This window comes from Hemicordylus capensis, chromosome 2 (genome assembly GCF_027244095.1).
Source record: "Hemicordylus capensis ecotype Gifberg chromosome 2, rHemCap1.1.pri, whole genome shotgun sequence".
Lineage (NCBI taxonomy): Eukaryota > Metazoa > Chordata > Lepidosauria > Squamata > Cordylidae > Hemicordylus > Hemicordylus capensis.
Genome location: NC_069658.1, coordinates 53,973,742 through 53,990,125, shown reverse-complemented (window position 1 = coordinate 53,990,125; position 16,384 = coordinate 53,973,742). Strand labels below are relative to the sequence as shown.

General features: G+C 41.6%; 1 protein-coding gene across 11 annotated transcripts in view; it reads right to left on the bottom strand.

The window, feature by feature from the left end:
* The window catches only part of XRCC4 (X-ray repair cross complementing 4), a 197,554-nt gene that overhangs the window by 52,362 nt on the left and 128,808 nt on the right, over window positions 1-16,384 (bottom strand). The gene's annotated exons all lie outside the window — the stretch shown is intronic.

Genomic DNA, 16,384 nt, shown 5'->3' with positions numbered 1-16,384 from the left:
ACCTCTGTATTCAGCTCAATACCTTTGTTAATTCCAACAGAATGTATCTGAAATCAATTCCATCTAGTAGTATTTAGACAAGAGCAATGATTAATTATAACTGTATATATTCTAACACAAACACACACACCACTCATCTTGATTATTTTGTTGCTCTTTTCAGCCTTTGGAGCTTTGAATCATAATTAATTATTTCCTGTTGCCATACAAGGCCACCAAAACATAAATTCTGGAACACAAATACAGTTAGGTCCAGAGGCAAAAGGAACAAACCCCTTGAAATCAAATAAAAAATATCAATGAACTCACCTTTTGCTATGTTATTCCAGCATATACCTGTATTTGTTGATGTCTCCTGCATCCGCCCCTTACCCATCCCTAATCTTGCTTTTTTCTCCAAAACTCAGTTACATTCATAGAGTTGTAAATGTCCAGTTGAGAAAACCTGTAAAGGGCAACCTTTATACTGTATTTACCTGAATCAAAGGTTAGGTTCCCCCCAGGGTTTTTGATATTAGAAATTGGGAGATCGTCTTAAATTCAGAGTCCTGTTCTTTTCGAGTAAATCCAGGTATAGCCTGTATTTAACCTCTACTTTTTAAGAGGGTTGCCTTAACAGTTGACTTTGATTCAGGTAAATATGGTACTTACATTTTTATGCAGCATGAAATAGAAACATTGGAAATTTCATAGGTCATTGTGGATGGGGGAGGCATTTTATGAAATATTTTCTCTTAAGAAGAGTCCTGACGGATCAGGCTGAAGGACTATGTAATCCAACATGCTGTTTTCCACAGTGGCCCACCAGATGCCCCTGGGAAGCCCAGAAGCAACAGATGAAGGCATGCTTCTCTCTTGTTGTCACAGTGTTGCAAGAATGCTTTTGTACCAACGCAACGCTTTGGGAAATCACTTTCATTTGACTTTTGTTTATTTATTTTGCAGCAGATCTTATTAGTGGATACTGCTAGCACCTATTGAGATGGAAACTAACAAAATATTATGATGCACATTCCAACCTATTACCCCCCCCCCCCCCGCACGCAACCTCTGCTGAGAGGTTATCCTCAGCTGTATTACAGGGGCATATTGCCTCTGAACCTGGAGGTAGCATATAGTCATCATGACTTCTAGACTTATCAATATATTTTTCTTGCATGAATTTGTCTAATCCCCTTTTAATGAGATCCAAGCTAATCACTGTCACTATACCTTGTGGTACCAAATTTCATAGATTAATTATGTGTTTATTTAATTTTTTAGTACATTTGTACACTGCCCTATACAAAAAAGTCCCTGGGCGCTTCACAATCTAAACACTATGAAAACATTAACATGATTAAAACAATTTAAAAATACAATAAAAACTCTAAAAACCGAAGCTCTGAAACTATAACTAAAAGCCTGACTAAACAGGTATGTTTTCAGGTGTTTCTTAAAAACATTCCGAGAAGGGGAAACTCTAATTTCATTAGGAAGAGAGTTCCAAAGTCCCAGGGCAACTCTAGAAAAGGCCCAGGTTTTGAGTTGTCACCAACTGAGCAACTGCAATCAGAGCTCCCCAGATGATCTTAATAGGTGGTGGGGTTGATGATGAAGAAGGCATTCTCTTAAATACCTCAGACCCATGCCGTTTAGGTCATTATAGGTAATGAGCAGCACTTTGTATTTCGCATGGAAACTTATTGGCAGCCAATTGTGTGAAATACATCCTTTCGTCCATCCTTAGTGTCCTGCCAATCAGTTTCACTGAATGATCCCTGGCTGCTGTATTGAGAGAGAGGGAGGAAAATGTCCCTTTATCCACTTTCTCCATACCATGCATAATTGTATAACTTTTGATCATGTCCTCCTTGTCATTCTTTTTCTAAACCAAAAAGCCCCAAATGTTATTGCCTTTCAATCACTGACAGTTCAGATCTCATCAGTAAATAAATATGTGGTAGGGATTTTTTTGCCCCAATGTGCATCACTTTACACTTATTTACGCTGAACCACAATTGCGAATGTATGTATGTATATGTAAAACACTGTGGTAATTTTTGTTGAAAAGCAATATATAAATAGTCGCCATTGCGCTGGAGAGATCTTTTTGGAGGTCTTTACACTCTATGGGATATTGGTGAAATCATATGGAAACTTATCCATCCCAATACCTACTTCTACCTTCAAATCAATTATGAGGAAGTTAAAATCTGTACACAGGCATTCATTTTACATGATTCAACCTGGCAAGCAACTTGCCAACAAATCAGATGATTATTTTATATATTTTAAAAATTATTTTAAATCATTAAAAATAGCTAGCTGTTTTCATGCCAGTGGCAATGCAATTTACAGGAAAAATGAAATTCTGTCCAGTTCATTTGGAACGTCCACAGCTTGATCAAAGGCTCACGCTATGAAAATTATCTGATGCTATTGACATGAAACATAATGAGCATCCAAGAGCTATCACATTATATTTAATAAACATGACATGAAAGGTTTACCCAAAGCTTATGTTCTCTACTTGACTGGTATAATTGAAAACATGCTATGCTGCACATTAGGAGGAAAAACTCCAATTTCAGAGTGACAAGATTAAAAAGTAGCTAGCTGCAGGCAAACAGAGAACCGATAATACAAGCCTGGCTCTTTCGAGAAATTAGGGAGAAATTAATAGCATAAATGTAAGATGTTTTCTCCCCTCCCCAAATAATAAGGGAACATTCCAAATAATAAAGGAACTTTGCATGCATAATTCACAGCAAAGTCCCACAGTAGGTGCCCCACTTTCACAGTGCTCAGTACTTCCTACCTAATCATGCCAAGTTGTTGTGCTGTTGGGTTGGTGTTGACTCCTGGCGACCACAGAGCCACGTGGTTGTCTTTGGTAGAATACAGGAGGGGTTTACCATTGCCATCTACCGCACAGTATGAGAGGATGCCTTTCAACATCTTCCTGCTGCCCAATATAGGTGTTTCCCATTGCCTGGGAAACATACCAGCGGGGATTTGAACCAGCAACCTCTTGCTCCCTAGGCAAGTTACTTCCCCGCTGCACCATTAGGTGGCTAATCACAAGAAGTACTTAATCCTTATATAGCTGCTAATATTCAGTTTATTGTTGTAGGCCACAGGTCTTTTTACACACCTCTTTCTTAAGGGTATGAACATCTATTCTCATATGAAGATTCTGCCAGTCTGCCTTTCTTTGATGGAATGTTCCTTTTTGAAATGATGATGCACTGTTGCTAGGCAGAAGTTCCCATGTAGATACATGACATCATGCAAGCCTTATACAGGCCAGATTGACTTTTCACAAGCTTTGCCTACTATTAGTCAGTGATTGGTCTAAGTCCTTTGGGGCGTGGTCAAAATTTCTCCCTACTGTAAACAGATTCTGATCTTGGAAGATTCAGATGTTCAGGTACAGATGCATTTTAAAACTTACTACCCATGGGATAATTTCCTTGATCCTGCTCCTTTGTTCCAGCAAATATGTCCAGGCTGCATTGGAATTGCTTATTTCCCATTCATCAGAATTTGTTTATGGAATTTAGGTTCCCAAACTCTGTAACTATTTAAGAGAATGCCTTCTTCGTTATGAGCCTAGCTACCTATTGAGATCATCTAGGGAGGTCTGTCTGCAGCAGTGTTCCCTGTAACAGATAATTCCAGATGTTGTTGACTACAACTACCAGCATTCCCAGCCAAAGGCCATTGGAGCTGAGGATTCTGGGAGCTGTAGTCAAAAACATCTGGGATTTCCTGTCACAGGGAACACTGGTCTGCAGTTGCCACCAGCTTGCCTAGTGGCTACTCAGGAACGGGCCTTCTCCATTGCCACTCCAAGTCTTTGGAATGTACTTCCTGCAGAAATAAGAGTCTTTTAAAAGGGCTCTGAAGACACATTTATTCATCCAGACTTTCAACTAGATTTATAGAATCTGTTATTGTATAATTCTTGTTTGAATTTATGTTATTTTATTGTAAACCACCCAGAGTTTGGGGTGGCAAAAAAACCACAACTATGTAGGTACACATGGGTAGCCAACTAATGGCGCAGCAGGGAAATGGCTTGACTACCATGCTGGTTTGAATCCCCGCTAGTATGTTTCCCAGAATATGGGAAACACCTATATCGGGCGGCAGCAATATAGGTAGGTGCTGAAAGGCATCATCTCATACTGTGTGGAAGATGGCAATGGTAAACCCCTCCTGTATTCTACCAAAGAAAACCACAGGGCTCTGTGGTCGCCAGAAGTTGATACCGACTCGAGGGCACACTTTTACTTTAGGTACACATGAGTGTTGCTAAGTAACATTATGTTAGGTTAAAAATGGCTTTTTAGCCTGATTTCTGAAGTATCCTCCTTTTATTTATATTGACATGCTGTGTGTGTTTGATTTCCTTAAATATACAAAACTATTTTACAAATTATTAGCTTACTGAATCTGTAGATGTTTCTGACCCAGACTATACTAGCGAAAACTCTACTGAACATCAAATATTTCTTTTTCTTTTTTCTTTTATTGTTCTTTGCAGACAAAATCTCCTGTATTCGGGCTAACTTCAACTCCACTATATCTGCAGGGTCTATGAAGGAGGTGTCCAGCGATCCCTCTTGCAGTGTTAGGTTGGAACAGTTTCAATCTGTGACTCCTGATGATGTGGACAAGCTGCTTGGGGCGGTGCGGCCTATCATTTTTTCTCTGGACCCCTGCCTGACCTGGCTGCTTAGATCTAGTAGGGAGATTGTTGGAGGTGGCTTGTTGCATCACTGAGGGAGGGTAGGGTGCCTCCATGTTTGAAGGGGTCAATAGTCAGACCTCTTCTTAAGAAGCCTTCCCTAGATCCCTCAGCGATGGATAGTTATAGGCCAATCTCCAATCACCCTTGGTTGGGCAAGGTGATTGAGAGGGTGGTGGCCAACTAGCTCCAGGCAGCTTTGGAGAAAACTGATTATCTAGACCCATTTCAAACTGGCTTTAGAATGAGCTATGGGGTTGAGACAGCCTTGGTCGGCCTGATGGATGACCTTTACTGGGGAATTGACAGAGGGAGTGTTACTCTGTTGGTTCTCTTAGATCTCTCAGCGGCGTTCAATACCATCAACCATGGTATCCTTCTGGGTCGCCTGAGGGAGGTGAGGATAGGAGGAATGCTTTGCAGTGGGTCCACTCCTATCTCTCGGGTAGATTCCAGATGGTGGAGCTTGGTGACAGTTGCTCCTCAAAGCAGGAGCTGTTATATGGAGTCCCCCAGGGCTCCATTCTATCATCAATGCTTTTTAATATCTACATGAAACCGCTGGGTGAGGTCATCAGGAGATTTGGTGCTGGGTGTTATCAGTATGCTGATGACACCCAAATCTACTTCTCTTTTTCATCTGTATCATCAGGAAATGGTGTTCATTCTTTAAATGCCTGCCTACAGGCAGTAATGGGCTGGGTGAGGGAGAACAAATTGAAGCTGAATCCAAGCAAGTCGGACATGCTCATTGTACGGGCTCAGAATCTGAGGGATGAGTTAGATCTCCCTGTGCTGGAAGGGGTTACACTCCCCCGGAAGGAGCAGATACGTAGCTTGGGAGTACTACTGGACCCAGGCCTTACCCTGGTATCTCAGGTGGAGGCTATGGCCAGGAGTGCATTCTATCTGCTTTGGCTGATTCGATAGCTGTGTCCATTCCTTGAAGAGGATGACCTTAAAACAGTGGTGCACCAGCTGGTAACCACCAGGCTCGACTACTGGAATGCGCTCTGCGTGGGGCTGCCTTTGTACGTAGTTTGGAAACTTCAGTTAGTTCAAAATGTGGCAGCCACATTGGTCTCTGGGGCAACTTGGAGAGAATATATTATGCCTGTTTTGAAACAGTTGCACTGGATGCCGATATGTTTCCGGGCAAAATACAAAGTGCTGGTTATTTCCTTTAAACCCTAAACAGCTTAGGTCCAGGTTACCTCAGAGAACGCAGTCTTCTGCATGATCCCCTTCACACATTAAGGTAATCTGAGGAGGTCTGTCTCCAGTTCCCACCGGTATGTCTGGTGGCGACTCAGAGGCCGGCTTCCTTGTAGCTGCTCCTGGGCTGTGGAATGTGCTCCCTGCAGAAATCCGTAATTTGAACTATTTATTGACCTTCAGGAGATCCCTTAAGACTTATCTGTTTGGCCTGGCCTTCCAGGGTTTTTAAATTGTTGAAAGGGTTTTTTTATTTACTAGGGGTTTTTTTAGGGTTTTCAAATTGTTTTTTAACTGATTATTTTATGGTATTTTAAATTTTTTTGTTTTTATTGTTGACTGATTTTAACTGGTTTTTTTGCTTGTAAATCACCCTGAGCCAAATTAGGAAGGGCAGTATAAAAATTCAATAAATAAATAAAATAAAATAATAAAAAAGAGATACTAAGGCATTCCTAAATGCCTAGATGGGATGATTCATTATTTGAGATTTCAATTCAATTTTTGATTTCAACTTCAATTTTTGAAATGTCTCAAAGAGGAACTGGTTGAAGGTGACATGTAGGTGGTTATTTTAAAACCCTGCTTGCCCCCCAGGTTTGCCTGAAAGCAGAATTTTTGAAATAACTATCAACTCCTTTCTCTCTTCCCATCAGAGAGCCAGCGTGGTGTAGTGCTGGACGAGGACCCAGAGTGCTGGACAAGAACCGGGGAAGCCAGAGTTCAAACCTCCCATTCAGCCATGATACTTGCTGGGTGACTCTGGGCCAGTCACTTCTCTCTCAGTCTAACCTACTTCATGGGGTGGTTGTGAGAAGAAACTTAAGTATGTAGTACACCGCTCTGGGCTCCTTGGAGGAAGAGCGGGATATAAAATATAAATATTACTACTACTACTACTACTACTACTACTACTACTACTAAAATCTCCCATCCTCATTTCCATGCCTTCTGCTATTCTACTCCTTATGAATGCAATGCCTCCTCCTCTCAATTAACTTTCAAATGACCTAGCACATCACTGCTAGCAATAGCAGTATTCATTTGTTTTTTATTTTGTGATCAGTGGTAGCACCAGCAAAAACATTAAGGGGGTTAGGGAAGGAGTAAAGTACATTTCTGGGTGGGTCAGCTGTATCGCACATGTTAGATTTCTGAAACAGAAATGGGGTGTGAGGGGCAGCTGGACAGGCAACTACTTTTCTGAGGGAGCATTTGCCCACCCTTCCTCCCTCTCTGGAGCCAGCCTTCCTGCTCCCTGAGCCAATCTTGTGTGACACATGGATGTTTTGTAGCTGTTCATTTTATACTTTACTATGACTATGGATATGTCTATGAAGCTTTTCAAGAAAAGTTTTCAAAATGGTTTACATAGAAAATAAAATACTTTAAATTAGATGGTATAACGGTGATGAGATACACATCTTCCAAAATCCACAATCTTCTTTTTCAGAGACCTCTTTAATGCTTAAATAAAACATAAAAACAGATGTTCAGAGATAGCAGACATTTCGATGTGACACATCAGCTTCAGGGCTATGATGTGTCACATCAAAACGCCCGCTATCTTTGAACATCTGGTTTTATGTTTTATTTACACATTAAAGAGGTCTCTGAAAAAGAAGATACTTTAAATAGTGAAAGACATATCAATTCTGCAAAATAAATAAAATGTTTAACAAACCTCTTCCCTCTCTTCTTTGGCTCTTTCTACAAGATCCCCTCACCCACTTCTTTGGCCTGTGATTAAATCAAAAGGTGTTCAATTATTTGACGATGCACCATTTTCATAATTCAGTTTGCATCATGAAACATCTGGCTCTATGCAAAAGATTTTTCCTAGGCCTTACAGAAAAAGCAAGAAGTTTAAATAAGAATCCCCCAAAATAATGTGTGCTCATGGTTGTTTGTCCTGCATATGGTAGTTTCACTAAATCAAGACTCCTTTACTAGAGTAAATTGTGCATTTAAAGTGATAGGAGAGGAGAGCTGGTCTTGTGGTTGTAAGCATGATTTGTCCCCTTTGCTAAGCAGGGTTGGTCCTGAATGGGAGGCCACATGCAAGCACTGTAAGATATTCTCCTTAGGTGATGGAGCCGCTCTGGGAAGAACAGAAGGTTTCAAGTTCCCTCCCTGGCTTCTCCAAGATAGGGCTGAGAGAGATTCCTGCCTGCAACCTTGGAGAAGCTGCTGCCAGTCTGTGAAGACGATACTGAGCTAGATAGACCAATGGTCTGACTCAGTATATGGCAGCTTCCTATATTCCTGTGATTGAACAGCACACCTCTATCTCACTAAAATATAAAAGCCAAACAGCCTAATCTTATGCATGTGGAAGTCCCAATGAGTTCAATGGTGTTTCAAGACAAGTAATTAAGATAAAACAGAAGAGGACAGAGCAGAACCGCATAAAGAACAGACGGGAGCCTATGCCAGCAGGTCAAAGAGTCAAAAGAATAGCATACATCAGGGGAGAGATTCAGTGTATAGGTGCTTATATGCCAATGCCAGAAGCCTCCGAGCCAAGATGGGTGAGCTGCAGTGCTTGGTTGCTAACACAGAAATAGATATAGTGGGCATAACAGAAACATGGTGGAACAGTGAGAACCAGTGGGACACTGTTATCCCTGGGTATAAACTCTATAGAAAGGACAGGGAGGGGCGCCTTGGAGGAGGGGTAGCACTGTATGTTAAAGAAGGGATAGAATCTAACAAGCTAGAAAACCTAGGTGGACTGGAGTCCTCCACAGAAACGCTGTGGGTGACTATACAAGGCCGGAAAGGGAACGTGCTACTGGGGACGTGCTATCACCCTCCGGATCAAATTGCCAACAGTGCCTGGGAGTTGCAGGAGGAAATCAGGGAGGCGTCAAGGAGAGGCATGGCTGTAATTATGGGTGATTTCAATTACCCAAACATAGACTGGGTAAATTCACATTCAAGTCAGGACAAAGAGGACAAATTTCTAGATACGCTAAATGACTGTGCCCTGGAACAGCTGGTCATGGAACCAACCAGAGAGAAGGCGACTTTGGATCTAATTCTGAGTGACACCCAGGACCTGGTGCATGATGTCAGTGTCATCGACCCTTTAGAGAACAGTGACCACAGTGCCATCAAATCCAGCATACATGCGGGGAGAGAATCAGCAAGGACGTCTAACACAGACATTTTGAATTTCAGAAGAGGAAACATCTCCAAAATGAGGAGTATGGTGAAAAGAAAGCTGAGGGGGGAAATCAGGAGAGTCACTTCTCTCCAGAGTGCATGGAGTTTACTCAAAACCACAATACTAGAAGCCCAGTTAGATTGTATACCTAAAAGGAGGAAAGGTACCACTAAGTCCAGGAGGATGCCAGCATGGCTAACGGGTACCGTCAAGGAAGCCATAAAAGGGAAGAAGACTTCCTTCCGAAATTGGAAGGCCTGTCCAAACGAAGAGAATAGAAAGGAAAACAAACTCTGGCAAAAGAAATGCAAGGTGACAATAAGGGAGGCATAAAGAGAGTTTGAGAAACATTTAGCCAAAAGTATCAAGGGGAATAACAAAAACTTCTTTAAGTACATCCTCTCACACAACACTAGAACCAGGGGTCACTCCATGAAATTGATTGCCAGGAGGTCTAGGATCAACAAACGGAAGTACTTTTTCACACAACGCGTGATCCACTTGTGGAACTCTCTGCCACAGGATGTGGTGACAGCCAACACCTGGATGGCTTTAAGAGGGGTTTGGATGACTTCCTGGAGGAGAGGTCTATCAATGGTTACTAGTCAGAGGGCTGTGAGCCACCTCCAGCCTCAAAGGCAGGATGCCTCTGAGTACCAGTTGCAGGGGAGTAATGGCAGGAGAGAGGGCACGCCCTCAACTCCTGTCTGTGGCTTCCAGAGGCATCTGGTGGGCCACTGTGCGAAACAGCATGCTGGACTAGATGGGCCTTGGGCCTGATCCAGCAGGGCTGTTATTATGTTCTTAAGTATGTGTACACAGGATTGCAGCCTTTGGCTACATCCTAGGCACATTTACTTGGTAAGCCTAACTTCACTCAGCAAAACTTATTTCTTAGTAGGCAAGTATAGGATTGCCTTGCACATCTCATATTTTTACATGTTGCCTGTGTCTATCATAAGAGTTGAGGCAGTAAAGCATCCAAGTATAGACATTTGATTGGCCTGGTTCTAATTTAATCGCTTATCAATGGACATAATGAAAATTATAGGCACTAGCAAAGTGTAATGTTCAAAGTACTCTGCACGTCACTTTTAGAAAATGTAATTTTAGCCATCTTACATAAAGAATTGTTTCACGAAATACACACACGGACAAATGTGTTGGTACCCCTCCACGAAAAAAGAAGACCCCACAATTGTCTCTGAAATAACTTGAAACTGACAAAAGTAATTGGCACCCATCATTGTTTATTCTGCATTTAACAAAAATCAGACTTTGCTTTAGAGTTTTGATGCAACAGGATATTTCAAATAATAACACAAATGAAAATGGCATGGACAAAAATGATGGGACCTTTAACCTAATATTTTGTTGCACAACCTTTAGAGGCAATCATGGCAAACAAGCAATTCCTGTAGCTCTCAATGAGACTTCTGCACCTGTCAACAGATAGTTTGGCCCACTCTTCCTGAGCAAACTGCTCCAGCTGTGTCAGGTTTGAAGGGTGCCTTCTCCAGACTGCATTTTTCAGTTCTTTCCATAGATGTTCGATAGGATTCAAATCAGGGCTCAGAGAAAACCTCTTCAGAATAGTCCAATGTTTTGTCCTTAGCCATTCTTGGGTGCTTTTAGCTGTGTGTTTTGGGTCATTATCCTGTTGGAGGATCCATGACCTGTGACTGAGACAGAGCTTTCTGACACTGGACATTACGTTTCACTCCAGAATGTCTTGATAGTCTTGAGATTTCATTGTTCCCTGCACAGACTCAAGGCACTCCGTGCCAGACACAGGAAAGCAGCCCCAAAACATAACCGAGCCTCCTCCATGTTTCACAGTAGGTATGGTGTTCTTTTCTTTGAAAGCTTCATTTTTTCATCTGTGGAAATAGAGCTGATGTGACTTGCCAAAAAGGTCCAGTTTTGTCTCATCTGTCCAAAGGACATTCTCCCAGAAGCATTGTGGCTTGTCAATATGCATTTTAGCAAGTTTCAATCCGGCTTTTTAATGACAAAACTGGAGCTTTTTGGCAAGTCACATCAGCTCTATGTCCACATATGAAAAAATGAAGCTTTCAAAGAAAAATAAAGAGCACCTCCTTTGTCATAAGCCCTGCTGCCTGTTACAATCTTCGGGAGAGGTCCAGTTACAGATGTCACCGGCTTGTTTGGTGGCATCCCCAGGCTTTGGAATATGTTCCCTGCTGAAATAAGAGCATCTCCTTCTCTGTTTGTTTTCAGGAAGAGCCTCAAGACTCTCCTGTTTTCGCAGCCTTAAATTAATTAAAATTAATTTTTAATAATTTAAAAAAACTTGTTTTAATGACTATTTTATGTCATGTATTTTAATCTGTGACTTTTAAATATTTCAAATTTTGTAACCCACCTGATTGATTGATTGATTGATTAAGTGCTGTCAAGTCGGTGTGGACTCTTAGCGACCACATAGATAGATTCTATCCAGGATAAATACACCACCTAGAGATGTACATATCAGGCGGCATAGAAATATGATAAATAAATAAATAATCACCTTCCAACTGTCCTTACTTGCAAACACCACTTTCAGATCTTCCTCCATCATGTTCATTCTGCCTTCCCCAACCTGTTCCTTTACACAACCTATCTACTTTTTTCCTATTGTCTTTAATCAATGTTCTGATGTTTAATCCTTTGTCAGGGCACTGCCACTTACTCGTCATGGTACTGCCACTTACTACTTTCTTCAAGCTCATAATGGTTCTTCAGGCTCATCATGGTTTTTTAGTTAAAGCCAACATCTAAGCAATGTTTCCACTGGTTTTTAGGGTTGCTCCTTAGTAAAATCAAACATTCTGGTAGCTGGGTAGAGCCTGGGGACAGAACCAGAGTGGGTGGAGCTGAGACAGGATGTGGAGGAGTCCTGCAGCATTTGGCAGGCCTTGGGTGGAGCGCAACAGTCTGGAGTAGGCATGGGTCTGGGACCAGAGTTCAGTGGTTTGGGGTGGGTTTGAGGCTGAAGGGCTGCACAAAAGCTGTCTCTTCATCTAAGTGCACAGCTAGCAACAATGGCAACAAGAGGGAAAGGAAAAAACCTGGCCTTGCCAGGCAACTGTCCTGAAAGCCAGAAATGAGCCAAGTTCTCTTTTCTGGTCAGTTGGCAACTCCTTTTTTAAAAAAATTGATCCCAACTGGGCAAGTTTTGGTTAGTCTCTTGCCTTGAGACCAGTGTTCCCTCTAACAGGGATTCCCAGATGTTGTTGATAGCAATTCCCATAATCCCCAAGCAAAGGCTATTGCAGTTGGGGATGCTGGGAGCTGTAGTCAACAGCATTTGGGAATCCCTGTTAGAGGCAACACTGCTTGAGACTCTTCTGTCCTAGGCCCAATTCATGAAGAATCCACAGAGGAACAGCTTCTACACACCTTTCAGTGTATAGTTCAGTCTGTGATTCCATGAGCCACTGAAAATCAGCAAATGAGTCCTTGAGCTTGCTGGAAAGAAATGCCCCTGCAGGGGTGAACTAATCTTGAATGGTACAACATATAACAGATGAACCCACAGTCATGAACACATTTATTTCAGGACTTTTTGCAAGGACAAAAGAAGCAAGACAAATGTACCAAAATGTCAGTACAGAAATACAATAAAATCATTCTTGAGAGCATATGTTTCCCCATAAGTATTAGTGTTGTATTAGAGGGGCACTCAGCTGGGAAAAACTATACTCAGGTTTTTTCCACATTTGGAAAATGTGGAACATACTTACAGTTTCATGGGCAGTCATTAAAATAATCCATGGATACTACAGAAGCAGAATAAAGGTATTATATTGAACACAAATATTCTAGGAGGGTTTATTTAGGATTACTTGTGACATGGGATCAATAAGAACAATTCACATTCCACTTTGTATTTTGCTCACTGTTATCTATGATTTCCAATGAGAAACAGTACTGAAAAGATATCCAGCCCTTTCAAAGCCTGTTCACACAGTTTTGCCTACACATGAGCAGCAGTGACTCCTCACTCAAGCATCACAATGTTAGTATGACCATTGTGGGCCATACACAACTCATAACAGTGGTTTCAGTAAACTGCTAGGTCTATATCTGTTTCTAGCTAGGTTCCCACTAGCATTGGTAAATGGGAAAGGGATCAGAAAGAAGGGCAGCAAAAATTGTCAGATAGTCAGAAGAGGGCAACCAAAATGATCAGGGGCCTGGAGCACCTTCCTTATAAGGCTAGGCTATAGCACCTGGGGCTCTTTACACTGGAAAAGAGATTATTAAGGGGCGACATGATCGAAGTGTATAAAATTATGAATGGTGTGGAGAAGGTAGACAGAGAGAAATTTTTCTCCCTCTCTCACAACACTACAACCAGGGGTCACCCCATGAAACTGAAGCTTGGGAAATTTAGGACTGACCGCAGAAGTACTTTTTCACACAGTGCATAATTAATCTATGGAATTCGTTGCCATGGGATGTGGTGATGGCCACCAGCTTGGATGGCTTTAAAAGGGGCTTAGACAGATTCATGGTGGACAGGTCTATCAATGGCTGCTAGTCTAATGACTGTGGGCCATCTCCAGCCACAGAGGCACAATGCCTCTCAATACCAGTTGCAGGAAAGCAATAGCAGGAGAGAGGGCATGCACATACCTCTTGCCTGTGGGCTCCCCAGAGACATCTTGTGGGCCACTGTGTGAAACAGGATGCTGGACTAGATGGGCCTTGTGCCTGATCCAGCAGGGCTGTTCTTATGTTCTATGTCTAAAAGCCATGTCCTAGGAAGAACATTTTAAGGAGCTGGCTGGGTTTCGCTTGGAGAAGAGAAGACAAAGGCGGGGGGATTACACCAAATAAGGTGTAATTAATGTGTAATAAAGTGCCTGCTACCTCACTGCCTTTGTTGTGCATCAAACATTCACATATTTAATCTTTCTGGGTCTAAATTCCCTTTAACTTCTATGCGCCCTTTGGAGCGTGTGTTTGCTGGCACTAGTCTGATATTTTGTCAGGATTGGGTAGCTATTGAAGCCCTCATGGAGAGCCAAGGTCCCGGGGCACTATTAAAATTAAGCACTATTAAAATTCTATTTTATTTCTGCAATAATTGCCACAGATCATGTGTCCTTTTTGAGATTCACAGTTGTCTCTAGTCTGGCAGTTTGCTTTCTCTCTTTTTTTTTAAATCTCCAAAAGGACATATCTGTGGTAAGTATTGCAGAAATAAAATAGACTTTTAATAGTGCTTATTGGCACAATTAGAGGTTGATGAGTAAGTCTTTCAAATCAATAATAATATGCAAACTGAGGGAACAAAACTGTTACCAAACAACCTTATGTAATTAACTGATCTCAGAATAGAAGCAGAAGTATCAGCTCTCTAAAAACCCTTTATACAGAAAACACTTACGTTTTCTTCTGCTGTGCTGTTATTTATATCTTGCAACTACTTGGGATAGTTAGCAGAGACATCAGGCCAGGGGAAGGAGAGGAAGGCGGTGACGGCGGGTGCGGGGGGGCCCCATTTTAAAATCTTTTCTCTGGGCCCACTCCAACCTTGTTACACCCCTGGGAGAGAGGACAGCTGTCTTCAAATATCTGAAGGGCTGTCACACAGAAGGAAGAGGAGTTCTCTACTGCTACTGAGGGCAAGACTAAACCCAAAGAACTGGAATTACAAGGAAGCAGATTCAGGCAAGACATGAGGAGGAATTTCCTAAGTGTAAGAGCTTTTTGAGAGTGGAACATCTGCTTCATGCAACTGTGAGTTTCCTTCATTTGAGGTTTTCAAACAAAGGCTTTACGACCATCTGTCAGGGATGTGTAGCAGAACCCTGCTCTAAGCAGGGGATTGGACTAGAAGACCTGAGACGTTTCTTCAAAGATTTAAATCCACAGTACTATGGTTTCCCCAAGGTAACTGCAGGCACATGCATGGCCAGGAAGTGGTGGCTGCCTGCATGTAAGAAACTGCCATTGTGAACTGGCTCCTTCATCTTCCATAGTAAAAGTTTTGCTTACGTAAGAAACACATGATTTTTATTTTTAACTTTACATAGATCTAAAACTAGGTGAAAACTATGCTCAGGCTCAAGCTAGCAGCTCTTTGGATCTGGAGACTGCTAAAAGGAAACTCATTCCAACACACACAGAGATTTTATGGTGCAATCTAGCTCACAATGCATTTTTTATTTGGGAGAAGAAGGGTTAAAATTAACCCACTTAAACTGGCAAATTTTCTAATGCACCAACTTGCAAATTTATGGCTGCACTTTCCAACTTACAGCACCATGCATAAATCATAGCAGTGTCTATAATACACAGATTACTGGCACAGATGTAGGGTGGCTTAGCTTGCATTTCTTTCTTTTTGTGGGACTAGAGTTTTAAAGAATATCCTATACAATGACCTTAACAATTAATAAAAGAGAGGGAGAGTTTGGTCAATTTGTTGACACATAAAGCTATGAAATCACTGTAGAGTTGTACACACACACACACACACACACACACACACTTCTTGCAAAATATTACACTTCAAATGCTATGTTACATTGATAGAGGTACACCATTGCCACCTGTCCTTACCTTCAAATATTTCAGGTGGATATATTTACTTTATTTGCATATATGGCACCCCAACCCTGAAGTGTGCATAACAAAAGGGTTTAAAGAAAATATAAAATATGTATGTTGTTAAAATCAAACCCTAACCCAGAACATGTTTTTCAAAAACAGCTTTTCTCATAGACTTTCAAAAGACAGATTGGCTGGAATCCAAAGAGCACAGTTTAGAAGTGCCAGAGTTTTTGACATAGGTGACTTCTTCCCCCCGCCCCCTACTCTCCTTTTTCTCATTGAGATGTAACAACATATAGACTCCTACTCCAAACCACAAAATGTTTTTGAAACTTCCCTTGGTTTTAAAAACGGTTGGTCACTGCCATGGGGGATTGCTGTTTAAGAAACACAACTCTGTAGGCACACAAAATAAATTGCATGGTCCATTGGATACTGGCAGTGTTTTTGGCAAGTGATTTTCCCTTCCCCCTTGCACCTCAGTTCTTCAAACAGGAATACTTTTAAAGGTAAAGCGTGCCGTCGAGTTGGTGTTGACTCCTGGAGACCACAGAGCCCTGTGGTTTTTCTTTACTAAGACCCAAATATAACTGGTGATAAGAACAATGTGGATGGTCTATTTTCTCCTCATTATTTTGAACACTTGCAGAGCGGTAATAACTACTTTACAGTTGTAGAGTTATACTAATGATGGC